Source organism: Nothobranchius furzeri, chromosome 12 (assembly GCF_043380555.1).
Source record: "Nothobranchius furzeri strain GRZ-AD chromosome 12, NfurGRZ-RIMD1, whole genome shotgun sequence".
NCBI classification, from domain to species: Eukaryota; Metazoa; Chordata; class Actinopteri; order Cyprinodontiformes; family Nothobranchiidae; genus Nothobranchius; species Nothobranchius furzeri.
In genome coordinates this window covers 39,180,374-39,198,100 of record NC_091752.1, presented here as the reverse complement: position 1 = coordinate 39,198,100, position 17,727 = coordinate 39,180,374, and the positions used below count along the sequence as shown (strand labels likewise).

The window sequence follows — 17,727 nt, the reverse complement described above, 5'->3', positions numbered from 1 at the left end:
TAAGCATATTGATACAGCTGGGGCTTTCAACAAAGATTTAAAAGTATGGTTTACTTGTTTATTCAGTACACTTGCAGTGTTCTCTAGCGTAAATCAATGTCTTATGAGTAAGTAAAACTAAATTACAAAAGAGAAACAAAATGAAAAAAAAGGGAAAAAAAGGAATTTTTTTTAAAGCTATGATTGTCCTGTTCTGAGACGCAAAACTTAACTGGTACAGAGGTGGGCTGAAAACATCAGGATTAATTATCATTACTAACTCGTTAACTGCCATTGACGACTAAAGTTGTCATTTGCATTTTTTTTTTTTTACTGTGTGGGCATCGGAACAAGGCCCCGCACTGTGAGAACAAACATCTCAGCTGGAAAGCCAATCTTCATCCACGTACGTCACATGTCACGTGATCAGGAAGCAGAAAATCCATGTGTTAGGAGATCGTTTTGGGTTTCTGCTGTGAAAAAAGTGAGGCGCGAACCGTAAAAGCTTCTGCTGATCACAATTCAACAACGAATTATGAAAGAACGGATAAAGCTCGAAATGTGCGGATTCTTCCTGATGTAAGAGGTGAGTTTCCTCTTCATTTTTGTTGTTTTGGTAGTTTTGGCTTTGACACTATCCTAGCGCGCAATATTGTGTGACTAAAAAAAGAGTAAAAACACTGAAAAATGAGTTAATGATATGTACACACCTCACTCTATTCTTGCTGCAAAAACAGCCTTCCTGTGGGTGGGTGTGAGCCAAGATGGGCGGGGCCATGAATGCAAATTTTCTGGATGTAGCTTACTGTTGCCTTCATCCCCTCTTAGAAATTTTGTTTTGGTCAGCCCAAGTCATGGTGAGACTGAGAAAAAATATGGTACTCCGCTTTGTGCTGGCAACATGCCAATCATCCTTTACACTGAAAAGAAAAGTTTTGAGAGGAAAGTTTTCTTAAAGTTTTGGTAAACCAATACCCATATAGTCTAAGTCTCCTATTCTTAGCTGACAGGACTAGAGTCCAGCTATGCTTTTCTGCTGCTGTGGTGCATCATGCCTCAAGCTGCATTGTGTGTTCAGTAATTCCCTGCAGAACATCCAGCTTATGAGAAGTGCTTATTGAAGTTACTTTTGCCCACCTGTCAGTTTGATCCGGTCTGACCATTCTTCTCAGGCTCATGCTATTCCCACCCAAATCTCCACCGTTTCTAAAATACCCAGGAACACACTAAAACCATGCTGTTCCACATGTCATTACGTTTAAAATGATTATTATTAAGTCTTTCTTCACATTTGCTTCATCATAGTTTCTTAAAGACACATTTTGGGTATTTGAAGTGTGTTAAAACTTACAATATTGATAGATAACTTCCTGAATGGCCTCAATGACATCAGTATACATATGAAAATATTCCTAAATATTGTACTGATCTATAAGGGGTTATGGTGAGTGCTGTTGTAGCTTAATGTTATGTTCCTTTCAGAGACACGGTTGCTGATTGAAGAGTGAACGTGAAACTGGAGATGCGTGTTTATCACAGCTGTTTTTATGGGTTTAAGAAAAGACCATTAAAGGTATGGTTGACAGTAAAAACTTAAAAAAAAATGTTTTTTCTGATTATAATCAGTCATTCTGAGTTTTTCGTGCAGGCTGAAAATTAAAAGGGTCTCCTACACCTATCTGCTGCATTAGTTTTTGATAAAAAATAGACGATGAATCTCTAGGAGTTGAAAATTCCCACAGATCTATGTCTCACTGTGAAATAACATTGATGGACTCACACATCTTGACGTATAACAGGGAAGTGTTACGTGTGCTGCCTCTTTCCGGCCGCAGGATGGCCTCAGTGGCTCTTACCTCGCCTGTCTCCTGCTCGGCTCAGCTGTGGGTAATGAGTAATCATGGGTCAGCTGTTAAAAGCTGCTCTCCTGCCGTCAGTCTAGGAGAAGGTACAGGGAAGTGTGGGCACAGAGGTGTTCACTTTTTTCTCTTCTCCTCGTAGTGCCCGTGTGTTTAGCTTCGTTCGTTAGTGTTAGTAAACTCAAGAATCGGATTGACTTTTGGATAGACCTTAGACCGGCCCCCAACTGCGCTTTTGGATTTCCCCCGAGCGTCTCTGCTTATCAGGAGGGCTCTCGTTAGTATAGTGTTTTTGTAAAAGAAAATTTCAGTTAGTTAGTTCCCCTCCTCCCAGCCCTTTTGGCCTGGCGCTTTCAGTTTCCCTTTTATAGTGATTCTTTGTATTTATTTTAATAAAATCCTTTGTTTGGTGACACAATTACTTTGTTATTATTAACTCTACACACAACATCTTTTACTCCCTCCTTCACATCTCTCCTAGCGAGCTGAGGGACGTAATAGAAAGGCTGTTGTTGTTTTAACGTCCAGGAATCAGCAGCGGACGTCTCTGCAAGTTTAAGCTAGCATTTAGCATTAGCAACTTAATGGCAGAAATCCTCCTGGCTTGTATTTGTGGAGATAAAGCATTCACATTGCAAGTCAGTGGTAGAGTCGTGTTGCTGGTATCCAATCTGGGACGAGATGTCCAAATATCAGGAAATAAGTCTCCAAATCCTGCCATCTGGAGCTCAGCTGTGATGTTGCAGACTTGGCCAGCTGAGACAAGGGTTAGTGCGCCATTTTAGGATTGGGCATCGAGCATCGATTGGAACCTGGACCAACTGTTAGTTTTCCCCGGAATCGTTCAGTTTTTCATTTCGATTGCTAGTTTCGATTCCAAGAATGCTGACTGGAAGAGGAATCTGCAGCCGATCTCCGTGAAAAATAAAGTGATCTGCAAATTGTGATCAACGCTTTTCAGAGCTGATCTTACCAGCTGTTTGTGTGCAGCATGTCCCCTCCCCCGCCCAGATATAAACAAACGCGTCTGCCGAACTTCCTGCAGCATAGAGGAAACTTGTTAAAATACGTCAACATGGTGGATTTAATAGAAGCTTTAAAGAATAAACTCTGGACGGTGTGAGGTGAGTTTGTCTCACTGCAGAAATAAAAACACACACTGAGCGTCAGCAGTCAGACGCAGCTGCTCACTAACACTGGTGTGTGTGAGTATCAGAAGGCTGAACAATAACCTGTAGAATAATTCAAGTCATCATTCTAGAGCAGCTTTCTCTGTGGTGGACCACACCAGCTTCTGCCACAATAAATAATAATAATAATAATAATAATAATAATAATAATAATAAATTACACACAAAGCTGTGAACATTTTAATTTCTTTCTGAACTATTTCTGTTGAGAGTTTCAATGTTTAAAATCTGTTAGATTGTTACCGACAGCAGCTACATTTAAGCTCCACTTCCTGTTCTGACTGAATGCTGCTGCAGCATGGAGGTGTAGTTCTCAGTCATCCTGGACATGATCATCCTGAGAGTTTTAGCTGAAAACAGCTGGACGTTTCTGGATATGTTGGAGACATTCAGCCTTTCATCCCAGAGGCTTCTTCCAGACTTTGATTGTGGTCAGAAACAAACACACTGGTTGTGCTGCAAGTCTCTTTCTTTTTTTCTCCAAAACATGTTTTTGTCTAAATGAAGGTGATGTTGTTCATCGAGTTAAAATTCATGTTGAAGTTAAGATTATTTCATCAAGTAGGACCTGTGGTTAGTTAGCTCATGTAAAACATGTCATGTCTTGAAAGAATCTGAATCGGAATCAATCGGAACTGGAATCGAAACGAGGAATTGGAATTGGAATCGTTCAAAATCAAACAATGCTCAACCCTAGCCATTTTGTACCCTGAGTTCTGCGTGCAAGGCAATCATTCCTTCTGGAGGCCGCTACAAATGTATTGATTTAACAAGTAATTCACCCCTTTAAAGGCAAAATGCCCTTCTGTCTGGTGTTTTATCCATCCATTTTCTTCCGCTCGAGAGGCCCAGACTTCCCTCTCCCCAGCCACTTGGGCCAGCTATTCCGGGGATCCCAAGGCGTTCCCTAGCCAGGTGAGAGACATAGTCCCTCCAACATGTCCTGGGTCTCCCTTTAGGCCTCGTCCCGGTTGGAAGTGCCTGGAAAACCTCACCAGGGTGGCGTCCAGAAGGCATCCTGACCAGATGCCCGAGCCACCTCAACTGGCTCCTCTTGATGTGGAGGAGTAGCAAGTCTACTCCGAGCCCCTCCCGGATGACCGAGCTTCTCACCCTATCGCTAAAGGAGAACTCAGCCACTCTTTGGAGAAAACTAATTTCAGCCGGTTGTATCTGCGATCTCGTTCTTTTGGTCCCTACCCAAAGCTCGTGACCATAGGTGAGGGTGGGAACGTAGATCTACTGGTACATTGAGAGCTTTGCCTTCTGGCTTAGCTCTCTCTTCACCACGACAGATTGCATCCCTGCAGATGCAGCACTAATCTGCCTATTGATTACACGCTCCATCTTTTCCTCACTCGTGAACAAGACCCCAAGATACTTAAACTCCTCCACTTGGGGCAGGACCTCATCTCTGACCCGGAGAAGGCATTCTATCCTTTTCCGAATCTTTGCCGTCTTGTTTTCAGCTTGATGTTATAGTTGAATGACTTATTAAAAGAAGTAAAATGCCACCATTGACTGATCATTCGCTTCACACATACATTTCAATGTAATATTTAGTTGTTGGTAATGGAAAAAATAGCTTGAGATATTTTTAGAACCTACTTTTTTCTTCTAATGCACTGCTAGCATTGTGAGCTCAAGGTTAGCCTCTAGCCTGCTTCACCCGAAGTTATAGTGAAGCAAAGTGTTGCCGTGGCTTAGGCGTACAGGAAATAACTTCTGGGTCACTTCTATTTACTGGCTTTGATTCATTTTCCTTTTTGCCTGATGGCATTGAATTACAAATGCTAGTGCTGGTGCATTAGCTCAGCTCAGGTAACCCTACAAATTGACTGATTGTAAATATTATACTAAGACCCTCTTATTTTCTTTTTAAGGAGAAAAACTGACAATCCCCAGCCGGCTGAGAATTAAATCTGTTTCGGTACAACCTTCCTTCCTACGTGACTGGGACATTAGGGTATTTTGGGATTATTTCACAGTAGAAATCTAGCATTTTGCTCCTTTAAGAGCATGTGCTTATTGCATCTCTTATCTTGCATAAAACCAAGCCTCACCTGCAATTAGAAATAAAATGCCATGATTTATATTTAAGAACTAGGCATGCACAAACCTTTGCAGTGTTTGTGCTCAGTCTCTTAAGTTGGAAATGCCAACTCCTTTTATTAAAAATTCAAAACAGAATTTGGCCTCAGAGCAAGTTGAAAAAGCTTGGAAGAATATTAGCTCTGACCTAATGGGTTTTGGTCACAGTGTGAAGCACACAGCTCATGCCAAACAGCCAGAGAATATTCCAAAATTTCATTGAGAGAATACCTTTCCCCCCATAAATTCCTCCTTACAGAAAGATCAAAGTTAGACATCATAACTCCAAGATTTGATTTGTTAAGCCACATTTGGAGTTGAAATATACAGGCAGACGAACAAATTGACAATAGGCCTCTTGGCACTGTTCTCTCAGTTGAAAGAGAGAAAATCAGGTAGAGTTCAGAGGCACTTTCTCAGTCTTTTCTTCCAGCTGACCTGCATGATGGGAGTTGACAGTAGATCAGAGCTTTCACCAGGAAAAAGCAATGTAAGGGGAGCGGACAGCGCTGCTTGGCTGCAGAGATAGTAAGTAGCTGCTAGAAGACAGGTTGTCTCAGATGGAGAGAACTGTCCAAAACCTTTTGGGCCAGTGAATTAGAAAAAAAAATAGGAGTCAGGGTGAATGGATGGGCAGGAGCTTCAAAAACACAGCAGCTACTGTACTAAAGCTGCTCTGCGTGTCCCAAGGGAGAGAAGACACAAGGGGAGGGTAGAACATAGACAAAGATACTTTAAAATATGAAAGCAGGTCTGACCCAATAATTATTTTAGTTTAACAGCTGAAGCAAGAGGAGGACACATTGCCCCTCTCTTCCTAGTTAAATGCCTGCAGGATATCAAAGCCTGAATGTCTTCTAAACTACTTAAACTCAACAGCAGTGAAATTGAGCTCCTGGAGATGTTGCTGTGAATAAATTGGGTGTTCCATCTGCCTTCCTCTGAGATTCACAACGTTGGTGTTATCCAATCATTCTTCTATGAGTCACTCAATAGATTAGTCATGTATTCTACCTTTTGTTTACATCTGAGTAACAGGTCCAGGAGGGGAGCCCAGACTACCATTTTCCCACCTACACTCTCCGGCTCCTCCTGGGGAATCCCAAGGTGTTCTAAATCCCTCCAGCAAGTTCTGGGTCTTTTCCCATGGGGCTTCCAAAAGAAGACAACTAGGAGGCATTCCACTGAGTTTAGCAAATCTATACTGAATCCACTCAATCAGGAGGAGCAGAAGCTCTACTCCAAGCTTGTGCCAAAAGATCTTGTGGAATCCGATCACTTTATCTCTGAGGTTACGCCTGGAAACCCTGGTAACAAAAGTCATTTTACTTGCTTGTGTCTAGGATCTGCAGCAGAAATCCACATTTCATATCCTCAGATTAACTTTAGTTGGATTCACACGAAGAAGGACAACCGCCATTTTCATACAAAGCTTTTCTTTCTCTCACACTTAGTAGCAAAAGGGGGAAATTGAAATGGCATGCAGTCACATAAATTCCAAGATCCCTTTTCAGCACATCTGGTTAACTCCTACGATTCTCTCCCAGGGTCGTAAATTGCACCAATCTGACTAGGTTTTCCTTCTTTACCAATCGGAGAAGCAGGACGATATCAGAAACTGGTCTGTTTTAAATCCACCCATCAGGACTGACCCTTATCCAAGATAGGGGTGGTCATAAAATTTCTGAGGTTTTCTTCTGGAAGCTTCCAGACTCGAGTCCTTATAAAACCTAGTATTTTTGTTTATCTACAGTCAAAGAAGGAGTTTTAGGTTGTTTACCATTAAAAAAAATTGAGGTGTTCAAAGTAAATCTTTAAACTCTTATCAGTTACACACCTAAATGCTTGTTTGTGTTCCTCTTTCATGTTAAACATCTGCCATTTTTGTTTCTCCAGTTAAAATTCATGCTAACGGTCAGGGGCGGATTTAGGACTGAAGAAGATCCTGGGCTTAACACACACACACGCGCACACACACGTGACACGCACTAGTCAACATCATATATATTTGTCTTGTACCACACAATTTTTAATCTGAAGCTACATATTAAGCATATTCAGGGCAGAGTATTGTTCTTGTTAGTGTTTAGTGTGAGATGATAGTAAATATTCCCTTTCTTTCTCCATCAACTTTACCTGATAAGCTAACTTTAGGCAAACCAGCAGCACAACAAATATTTTCAAATAAGACTCACAAACCTGAGTCAACACCAGTCTCATCAAAGCTGGGTTCTGTCACCGTACTTTTGGTCTAAAAAACGTCCTTATGTCCATCTTCACTCATGCGTTTCAGGCAGAGACTGCAGAAGAAGCCGGCTGCTGAAGGGCTTCTTCTTCAGTGGTGGAGGCTCAGGCAGGCTGTATACAAACTACTGCCAGCTGCTCCCTCTCTGTTGGACTTTGGTACTGCATGTTACTTCCGCGATTTAGATCCGGGGCTTTCCATGAAACATCCGGGGCTTCAGCCCAAGTAGCCGGGCCTAATGCCGCCCCTGCTAACGGTAAAAGTGTCCAGTTATAAGACATGAATTTAGTTCTTTCCTGTTTAAAGTAACACTTTGGATGCCTAATCTGGATAACTTTGGTAAATAGTGATATGAACTTTTCACTGTTTGGAAAGGATGAGTTATTTGAAAGAGCCATAGTACCATCCAGTGGTTAATGAGTGAAATACATGTGGGCTTCTCTTTATTTTTTCTGCTGCAACAAACTCTTATTTGCTTGCACACACACACACATGAATACACCCCCTCCTGCATTACTACCCCATACAAACACAAACACAAACACACACACACACGCACACGCACACGCACACACACACGCACACACACACACACACACACACACACACACACACACACACACACACACACACACACACACACACACACACACACACACACACACTTCACATAAACTCACATGACCATTCACTTTGTTCCCCTGTAGAACTTATCCCAATTTTACTATAATGTTGTGTGTCACCAAATTTCCACTTTTATTAGATCAGTTATTTCATATCACTGCCATAATGCTTTGGGTTTATCTATTTTCTTAATTCCATGCATGAAACTATAAATTATGTTTGATCCATTTGTCATTTGTATGAACTGATGTTTGTAATAAACTCACAAAACGTAAATAAAGCCTGATCATTTCCAGCAATCTCGAGAATAGACGGCACATTCTGGCAAGAATTCATCCTTTAGATTAATTTGTGGTGTTAAATTTGAGACTGATTACATTGAACAAATCTGAATATCAATTAAAGTGTTCCAAGTTCACACTAACAAAGACTTGGTGGTGCCCCGAGTAATAGATTATAAAGTACTAAACAAGCTAAATCTACACCACATTTGAAATATATAAATAAATCTATATTTATCGCTACAGATCTTATTCTTTCAGTCATACTCCATATGTTGTGACCGTAAGTGAGAGTTAGAACATGAATGGGACAGTAAATAAACAGGCTTTCTTTTACTCTTCTTCACCAAAGCAGAATAAAACAAAACCCTTATTACTGCAGATGAAGGTCCAAATTAAACCTTCATCCAGCTTTACTGGCTGTCTCGTTCTGTCTCACCTGCTGAATGGAAGTGTTCTTCAGTACATTTCTTACGTGCTTCACCATGAACATTCATCAAAGAACCTTGGGTAAATTGATATTGTATGGCACCATCCTCCTAATTCCCAAATGAAAGCTTTTAGAGTTGGAGGGAAAATGGCATAAAGTGCAAATTGTGGGATTTTCTTTGAGGCTTTTACTAAGTGAAGGCTCAAACTCCCATTTTTATTCTGGCCACATCATTAAGTCTAGCCAGATTTTAATGGCAGTTGTTTAAATTCAATAGTAAATTCAACAATTTCCTCTGCTTTGCAAGGCAGCAGCATTCAGACATCCAAATAGCAGGCATTCAGACATCCAAATAGCAGGATGTTTGTTTGGTCCTAATGTTTTCCTTTTTGTAATAATCTATAAATCATTAGGACATTTTGAAAATGTTTTAGCTGAACCCGGTTGGAAGGTCATGATCTCCTGAGACCTTGTGGAATTGGATCGGAGATGGTGATGAAGAACGGCATAGGTAGAGTAAACACATACATCCCCTTTAGTCTGGGAGTACTTTCAAATCTTCAAGAACAGCTGAACCATGTAGCTAAAAAGTCTGTTTTATTAGTCATATTAACCATCAATTCAGGTTTACGTGGAGGACTGAATAGCTCTTTGTTCATCTGATCTCAACACTTTATTTTAATGTCGTACTCAAACACAGCAGTGACTTAACAGCAACACTCAATTTACACAAAATATTGTGAAAAATGGCTGAAATGTAACAAGGATGAAACATATATGCAGTCCTCATGTTCTCTTATCAGTTGACTTCATATTTTAATGGCACCCCCCACCCCCTCACAGGATTCATGTAATATGGCACTGCTGTAGCTCAAGCAAACTTCATTACCCCTCAAAACTCAATGAGAACCACATGATGTCTATCATGACGAATTTACTGTGTGTGTGTGTGTGTGTGTGTGTGTGTGTGTGTGTGTGTGTGTGTGTGTGTGTGTGTGTGTGTGTGTGTGTGTGTGTGTGTGTGTGTGTGTGTGATATTTGGAAGCACTGAGTTAAGGAAGTTCATTGGGAAATCGAAACCATTCCAAAACATTACAGCCGTATTATGACTGGCTCCTTTTTATCCGTGAACCCTTCACATTAAATCATAGGTCAAGGAGTCAGAATTGGACTCCATTTGTTTTGATGAAGACATTTTGCTCATGTGTACTCATTTTATTAGGCTTTTATATCTTTTTACGAGGTAATTCTGTTAGTGGGAAGTTCTTGCAATAACTTTCTGTTATTGTAGCTCTCTGTTAAGTTTCTAGCTCCTTCTGACTCAATGAATATAATTTAATAATTTCTTATAGAAGCAGATTTCACAGTTTAACAAAGTTCAAGTTGTTTTCTGCTCTAGCAGCTTGCAAGATTTCCAACAGTGCTGCAAATTAAATCTGATCATCTGTATGGAAATAATCTGTGTGAGTATTTCAATGAAAATGTGAAAACATCATACCAGAGAAATACTACTGATAATATTTTTGGCTATAGAAAATGGATTTATTAAGATCTACTGGGACATAAAATAATCCATGTCATGTACCCGCTTGTTCAGCCCACAGGGAGCTGCTATCTGTCTGTGGGGTCATGAGGCGAGGGGCAAGACTACCCTGAAAAGGTTACATGTCCATCAAATGCCCAGATCAGGACAACCAACCATGCATGCTCAATTCAAATGCCAATTAAAATCACATGTGAGTTTTTAAGAGCGAGAAAAGTATCTGAAGAAACCTGCTAATGCATGAGAAAAACATGCAATTTTGCTCAAAAACTGACTTTAAAGGCTATTTATCCCAAGAAGATGACAATTCATCCATTGATTTTTATTTATTATTTTTTATATTACAATTTCAGTCTTCCTCTTTAACCCAATCTAATTCTAAGCCAGAGCAGGCTCAGTGAGCAACAACTCTAAGACTTCACTTTCAGGTTGTAGCTGAGATTGGAGAGGGGTAAATATCTCCCACAGCTAGGAGGAGAGTTGGGTGAGTACTGGGCTGCCTGTGAGTGCTTTGGAACAAGGCAGGTGTCCAAGGCAGAATCCGCTGTAGAGTAATAGTAATACAGCTTCCAAACAAAACGTTTCACCAAACAATGGATTATTACAGGAGCAGAAAGTGCACATCATAAACAAAGTAATGTTTTAATTTGTTTTCTTTATATTAAGAGCACTTAAGAGATATTTTGGTTTACAAAATGTGCTAATACATATATATATATATATATATATATATATATATATATATATATATGTGTGTGTATACATATATATATATATATATATATATATGTATATGTATATATGTATATATGTATACGTATATATGTATATATATATATATATATATATATATATATATATATATATATATATATGTATACGTATATATATATATATATATATATATATATATATATATGTATACGTATATATGCATGTATATATATATGTATGTATACGTATATATGCATGTATATATATATATATATATATACACGTATATATGCATATATATATATATATATATATATATATATATATATATGTATACGTATATATGCATGTATATGTATGCATATGTATACGTGTATATGTATGTATATATAAACATACATATATAATATACAAATGTATTTGTAAATAAAGGCTGGTCTCTAATAATGGCTGGCTTTACAGCAAAAACCCAGCCGCAGTTTTGATAACTTTAAAGTACTACTGACCTTAAAATATTTTAATAGCGTACTTACCCACTGTTAATAAATTAGAGTCTCACAAAACACAACGGCAAGTATGATCACGTATAAATAAGAGTCACTTCCCGCTTCCTGTTCTCATGTCCAGAGTGAAGTTGTGACTCTCATGCGACTTTCCAAGAAGCACTCAGTGGCACATGCTGTGTGACCACCTGACTTCTCAAAATCATGGACACGGCATGGCGCTTCCACCTCCGGTGTGCCCCAGGCTTTCTTTACTTTGTTGACCAGGTGTAAAAATGCCCAAATTCCGTGCAATCGGGACAAAAACAAACTTTTTTTTTTTTGTGTCCCGAAAATAGTGTCTCAAAGGACTTACTGAAACTTACTGAACAAAGACCAACTGTATGTTTCCCTCATTTTTTGAATTGTCACTGAAGAGTAGCAACATAGGAGTCTCACAACAACTGAAAACAAGATTGTTCACCATCATGGTTTAGGAGAAGGATAGAGAAAGCTGTCCCACAGATCTCAGCTTTCTGTTTCCACAGTTAGGAACTTATTGAGGAAATGGAAGATCACATGCACAGTTCACGTTAAGGCTCAAAGTGACGGACTAAGGAAAATCTCAGATAAACAGAAGTGAAGAATGATGAGAACAGTCAGAGTCAACCCACAGACCAGCACAAAACACCTACAGGGGTGTCAAACTCAAACTCACAAGGGGCCGAAATGAAACTCTGGGACGGAGTCGAGGGCCAAACTTAATATTTTTTTTAAAAGTGACGTCAAATTTGCACATTTTCTTTATCAACATATATGCAATTTTGAACCTTTAAATTTGGAAACAAACATATTTCTGCATTAACACTGAATGTGGAATAACAAAATTACACACGAGCAAGTCAGTTTTAAATAAAAGGCATCAGTGGTAATCATTACTTGTGGTATAATCAGCATTTTATAAATCTATTAAGGATTTATGTTTTCTTGTTTATTCATTTTTCTTATTTTTTATTCTCCTTTTTCTCCTGTAATACGTGTCATCGCTGCTGTGACGTCTAGCTTTCCCCACTGAGGAATAATGAAGGGATTTTCTATTCTATTCATCTATCTGCAGCCTTTCCACTTCCTGTTTTACTGTAGGTTAAATCTTTTCTCACGGGCCAACAACAAAATAAAACTATCATTTTATCTTAAGTGAAAATGCAACATCTCACCTGTTAACTTTCATGTTTTGGAGCAGAAAAAGAGCATAAAACCAACATATTTAAAGCTCAGTTTGCTCCACTGGTTTACTGTGATGCTCACCTTTTCCAGCCAGATACCTGCATCATGGGGTTGATCTGAGCTGAGGAGGAGACTCCTGTTGTTTTGTTCATCTTCATCATGATAATGACAACATTAGATGACAACAGGTGCTCACATAGGTTTGTGCTGATGAACATGTCTGAGCAGCTTGACCACGTTGTGTGTCGGGGAGGAAACACAACAGCAGCCACAGAGTCGTGCTGGTTTGAGCGTGTCGCTGCTCGCTGGAGTTATATCAGCTCTGTCTGGACGTTAGTTGGAAAACTTTCTCTTTCAGTCGTGAACACATTACTGACGGCTAGAATCTCCATTTCTGGGCTTCAACGTCAGAAAACAGCTGAGTGAACTCGGCGCTGAGTGAGAGGAGTGTTTCGTTTGTCCGAGACAGCGGAGCTGCAGACACCGGCAGCAGGCACTGGAAAAAACACAAAGGAGGGGGCGCGTCGGCTCCGCGCTGGCACCGCAAAGCATCATGGGAGTTGAAGTCTTTGCGATAATATCGGGCCAGTTTTAATATATTTTTGATATTTATCTTGCGGGCCACATAAAAATGCTCCGCGGGCCTTGTGTCTGACATATGTGACCTACAGCATCATTTTGCTGCAGATGGAGTCTCTGTCCATTGTTCAATTATTCGGGGCACTTTGCACAAAGTGATGCTGCAAGTGAGAGTGATACAGGGAAACCTTTCTCCTCCCACAGCACAAACAGAGCTTGAGGTATGCTAAAGCACATTTGGACAAGCCAGCTTCATTTAGAATAAGGTGCTGTAGACTAATGAAACAAAAACTGACTTCTTTGGACATAACAAGGGGTGTTATGCATGGAGGAAAAAGAAAACAGCATTCCAAGAGAAACACATGTGAAACGATTAAATTTACATATTACTTACTGAACCATAAAATGTGAGATTCCATGGGAAATATGAAATCAATCTTATGGACCTTTGGATAACTTAAACCAGAAGATTGGAACTTTTTTTTTTTTTGAAGGGATTATGTTGTAGCGTTGTGGTTTATGCTCTTTTATGAAAGAGGAACCATGCTACGTATTAATTCGGAATATTAATTTTTAATAAATCAATAACCACATTTTATATTGTTAAGAAGACTCAAAGGTTGTTTTCATCGATAAACTGACGATAATATCTGTGTTTCTGTGTTTCAGTTCAATGAACAAACAAGTTTGGAAATTAAAAGTTTTAATTCTTCAAACTAGACTAATGATTTTGAAATTGACAAACATGGGAATAACAATCAACATTGGCAACTTGTGGGACAATCTTTAACAGTTGATATGATCAAATAGACCTTGTGGTGAATTTATGAAGATTGAGAATGTTGTGATATGAATGCGTGTGTGAGTCTGATTTTGCTTCAGGAAGAAACAGGTGTCTGAGTGAAGTGATGGTTTGGATAAACTTAGGTCTTATCAGAGAACTGCATCAAACGCTAAATACCGTGTTCTGTCTCACCGAACTCTTGTGGACCCTCTTTCGGATCCGGGCCGTGGAGGATGGTGATGGTTCATCCAGATGACACCAGCGGCTGACAGGGGAGACGTAGGTGTCGAACGGAACCGGTCCAGAGTTGCCCTCGGTACACGTCGTTGGAAAAGAGTTTTGTCGATGCGTTTGTTAAGTTTAGTTCACTCAGAAATCAAAAGACTCGGGATGAGCCTGCGTTAGAAGTTGCGATTCAGCTATTCTGTCTGGCTTGGCAGGAACAGCGTGAGGGGGGGGGAACGAGCCAACCGGCTCTGTCCCCCCTTTAGCGTTTATTCAGGTCCTCTCTCTTTCGTTGTCAAGCACGAACTCCAATCATAAGACTGAAACTTACCAAAAGCCTTTCTCTTCTCAAAGCAATACGTGTACGTCAGCAAATGTGTTTTGGAGTTTACTGTGAGAAGATGTGCGTGGGCGTGTTTGGGTGTGTGAAGAAGCAGGAGTGTGAAGGTCGTTACCAAACATTCTCAACATTAACATTTAATTAAGAATGGATTAATTAAATCTCTTATAATTACCCAAAGCATTATAATCGTTCATTTGATTAAAACACATTTATAATGAGCAAATTGATGATTAAACTTTTAACATTCAAAACAAGAAAAGGAAGTTTAAACTTTATGTTTTGACTTGTTCTGGGTACAACTCATGGAAACACGTCTTCTGGATGCTGCAGGTGGCTGATGTTATGGCTTCTTCCAGACTCTCGCAGACTTCATGTCTGCAAAGGTCCCAATCTGTGTGTTAAAGTTCTGAGCGACCCAGTCGGGTCAAACACCAGCTTTGTGACAGAAAACCCACACTTCCTCACGTTACATTCCCCCCTTTTGTGACGACATGGTGGTCAAGCAGAGGCCACCTGACGTCACAACCTCAATAAAGTGATGTACTCGTGAAGGTAGACATCCCAGATGAAGGCAGGAACGATGAAGCGTCTCCACAGGTCTCGTGTAGAAGGGAGTACATCCTGATCAGATGATTAAGGCCAAAACTGTTGCAATCATTGTAAAGTAATCCACTTAGGAAATCTTGAAAGCAGGGCTATGCCAATAGCAGTTAATTTCATCAGCAATAATGCAAAGGTATTCAAAGGATAAGCAGCTCGTGTGTCACACGGAACTGGGCAGGTGATGTATTCCTCAGGCGTAATCCAAGTGAAGTCCAGCGCAGACCTCGACCCATCTCGAACCACGACCGAAGCCCCATGCGACAGGAAACCAGCTGAAGGATGGTGAAGACGACCCCTCTGATGGGATGTAGTCCATACGAGCTCGGAGAAGGAGACAAAGTGAGACAGCCCACACGATAGATAGCATTTGATGCAAATCAAAGAAATCAATCAAAACCTATCTATGGGTGCCTCTGGGAAAATGTGGATGCCTTTTGTGAATTATCTAAAGAAGAAATGTTCCGCACCCTGTTCTACATGTCATGTCAAAACGTGATGCAGAGAAAACACAAATAAAAGAAAGTAAATCCTAACTGATATGTGAAACTCAGCAGGCTGCATTAATTAAAGGCATATATATAAAAGAAATAATCATGAAAATGAAGGGCAAATTGGCTTGTGGCCCTTTAAGGGAAATAGTAACAAAATAAAATTAAATTTGTAATCAAATATAATCATGCTACACAAAGCACTAATAAAAAGATAGAGATGTAAATCAATTCTAAAATGTAAATCAGCAGGTTAGTAATCCCTAAAAATGTGAGTTAGTAACAGGTGTCCTGGCTGGAGGCAGGGAACCTGAAAAAAAAATTCAAAGGATATCACATTTGTTAACAATTCATCCCACAAATGAGAGAATTTGTAACGGTCCACCAGTTAGTGGAAAAGAATCCGGTCAGAATAGAGTTGGTCAGAATAGAGTTGTTCAGTAAGTGTTTTGAATCTGGTATTGCGGACCCACAGAGACACGAGTTTGGACGTATCTGTGGGAGCAATCTCATAAGCGATTTGGTCACCCAGCGGTTTGTATCTTGTGTTACGAACCCACAGGGAAACTTGTTTGAATTTACCTGAGGGTCCCGTCCGGAACTCGAGTGAAGCTGATGGTATAATTGTTAGATCAGAACCTGATTTTACCTGCTCAAAGTTGGGTTGCAGCTTTACGGAGGCGACTTTGTTGTGATCAGAAATAGTAGTGAACTGGAAATGCGAAAATGATGCTCGCAAAGCAGGAGGAGGCTCCCCACCCCACTTTTGTTTCTCAAACTTATGCCGTGTCTGTGAGACAGGAGAAGCATAACAAAGAACAGTTCTTAAGCTCTTAAAAGCCCTATTACTAAGAAGATGCACAGCGTCACCTGAATTGTGCTGAAAGAGCAGGTGTTCAGATGTCCAAAGACCTGGAGGTGTTGGACGTGGAGGTTCTGAAAAGGAGTGATCCAAGGATGGTTGTGTCACGGGTGTCAAACCAAACCTAGCCATGTTTAGAATCAGATACAGACATGACACTATCGAAAGGAACATGTTCTGCCCTGAAAACTGAAGCCAAGAATACTTTATTCCCAAGAATGATGGAGGTTCCCACACAGAATCAGAAAAACCCGGTTTAACCAGAGTATTTACAGACTGACTAGAATTCCGCCCCTTAGAAGGTGTACCACCTATCTCCGGGTCGGAGGTCAAAGTTGTCAGCTGAATCGATGGAAGGCCAGTGTCGAATTCTGCAATGACCCACCCGCTCGGAGGAGGGTTTCCCCCAACAGCCTGAAGTCCGCAACGGAAAACTCAGTGCCACTCGGCACCCCCCTTTTGTCAGGCGGGGCCCCGAGCAGGGCATCACTGCACGCACCTACTGCTCCCGGGCCGGGTGGCGCCCCCGGGCCCGTGAGAGAGATGCCCGCAGCAACCACCGGAGCTCCCTCAATATCGCCACTGACCACTTGACTACTGGAAATCGCAGGTTTTACTGCGCCGTCGTGGTCACCTGAAAGAGAAATCACAGGAAATAGAACACAGAGGCCAGAGACAAAGTCACACCCCAGTGAAAGGAGAAGAGAATCGGCCACCGTATTAGCAGAGGTCACAAACTGAAAAGTGACAAGGTCATTCACATAAAGGTCAAGATGTCCGGGCACAAACCCTGCAAATGGTAAGGTGGCTCCGTCCGGAGACAACAAGTGTTTCACGGCGGCTGACGTTTCCATCGCGCCCCGATAACCAAGCCGGTTTGTGCATGAGGCGGACTGATGAGTAAAGCAGACCCCTGACTGAAGCGGTGGATCACAGCCTGAAGATTTCACACCCATGCTGGAGAGATGGTCAGCCTCTAACATGGATGACAGAGAAAAAGCATCAGGAACCAAAGGGTTAAGCACAACCTGTTTGTCAGAGAGGTTAACCATAGGCTCAAGAGAATTATTTAGATTAAAAGTAGCAGAGAAAGTGTCGTTTATTTCAAACCTTGATATCGATGGTGGGTTTTTGACCCCCTGGAAGAAATAAAGGTAAAGAAAAAGCATTATGACTGT

At 40.6% G+C, this 17,727-nt stretch overlaps 1 long non-coding RNA gene across 1 annotated transcript in view; it reads right to left on the bottom strand.

The window, feature by feature from the left end:
- LOC129166855 (uncharacterized) overlaps positions 1 to 17,727 on the bottom strand; it is a 254,229-nt gene that overhangs the window by 32,067 nt on the left and 204,435 nt on the right. The window lies entirely within an intron of this gene.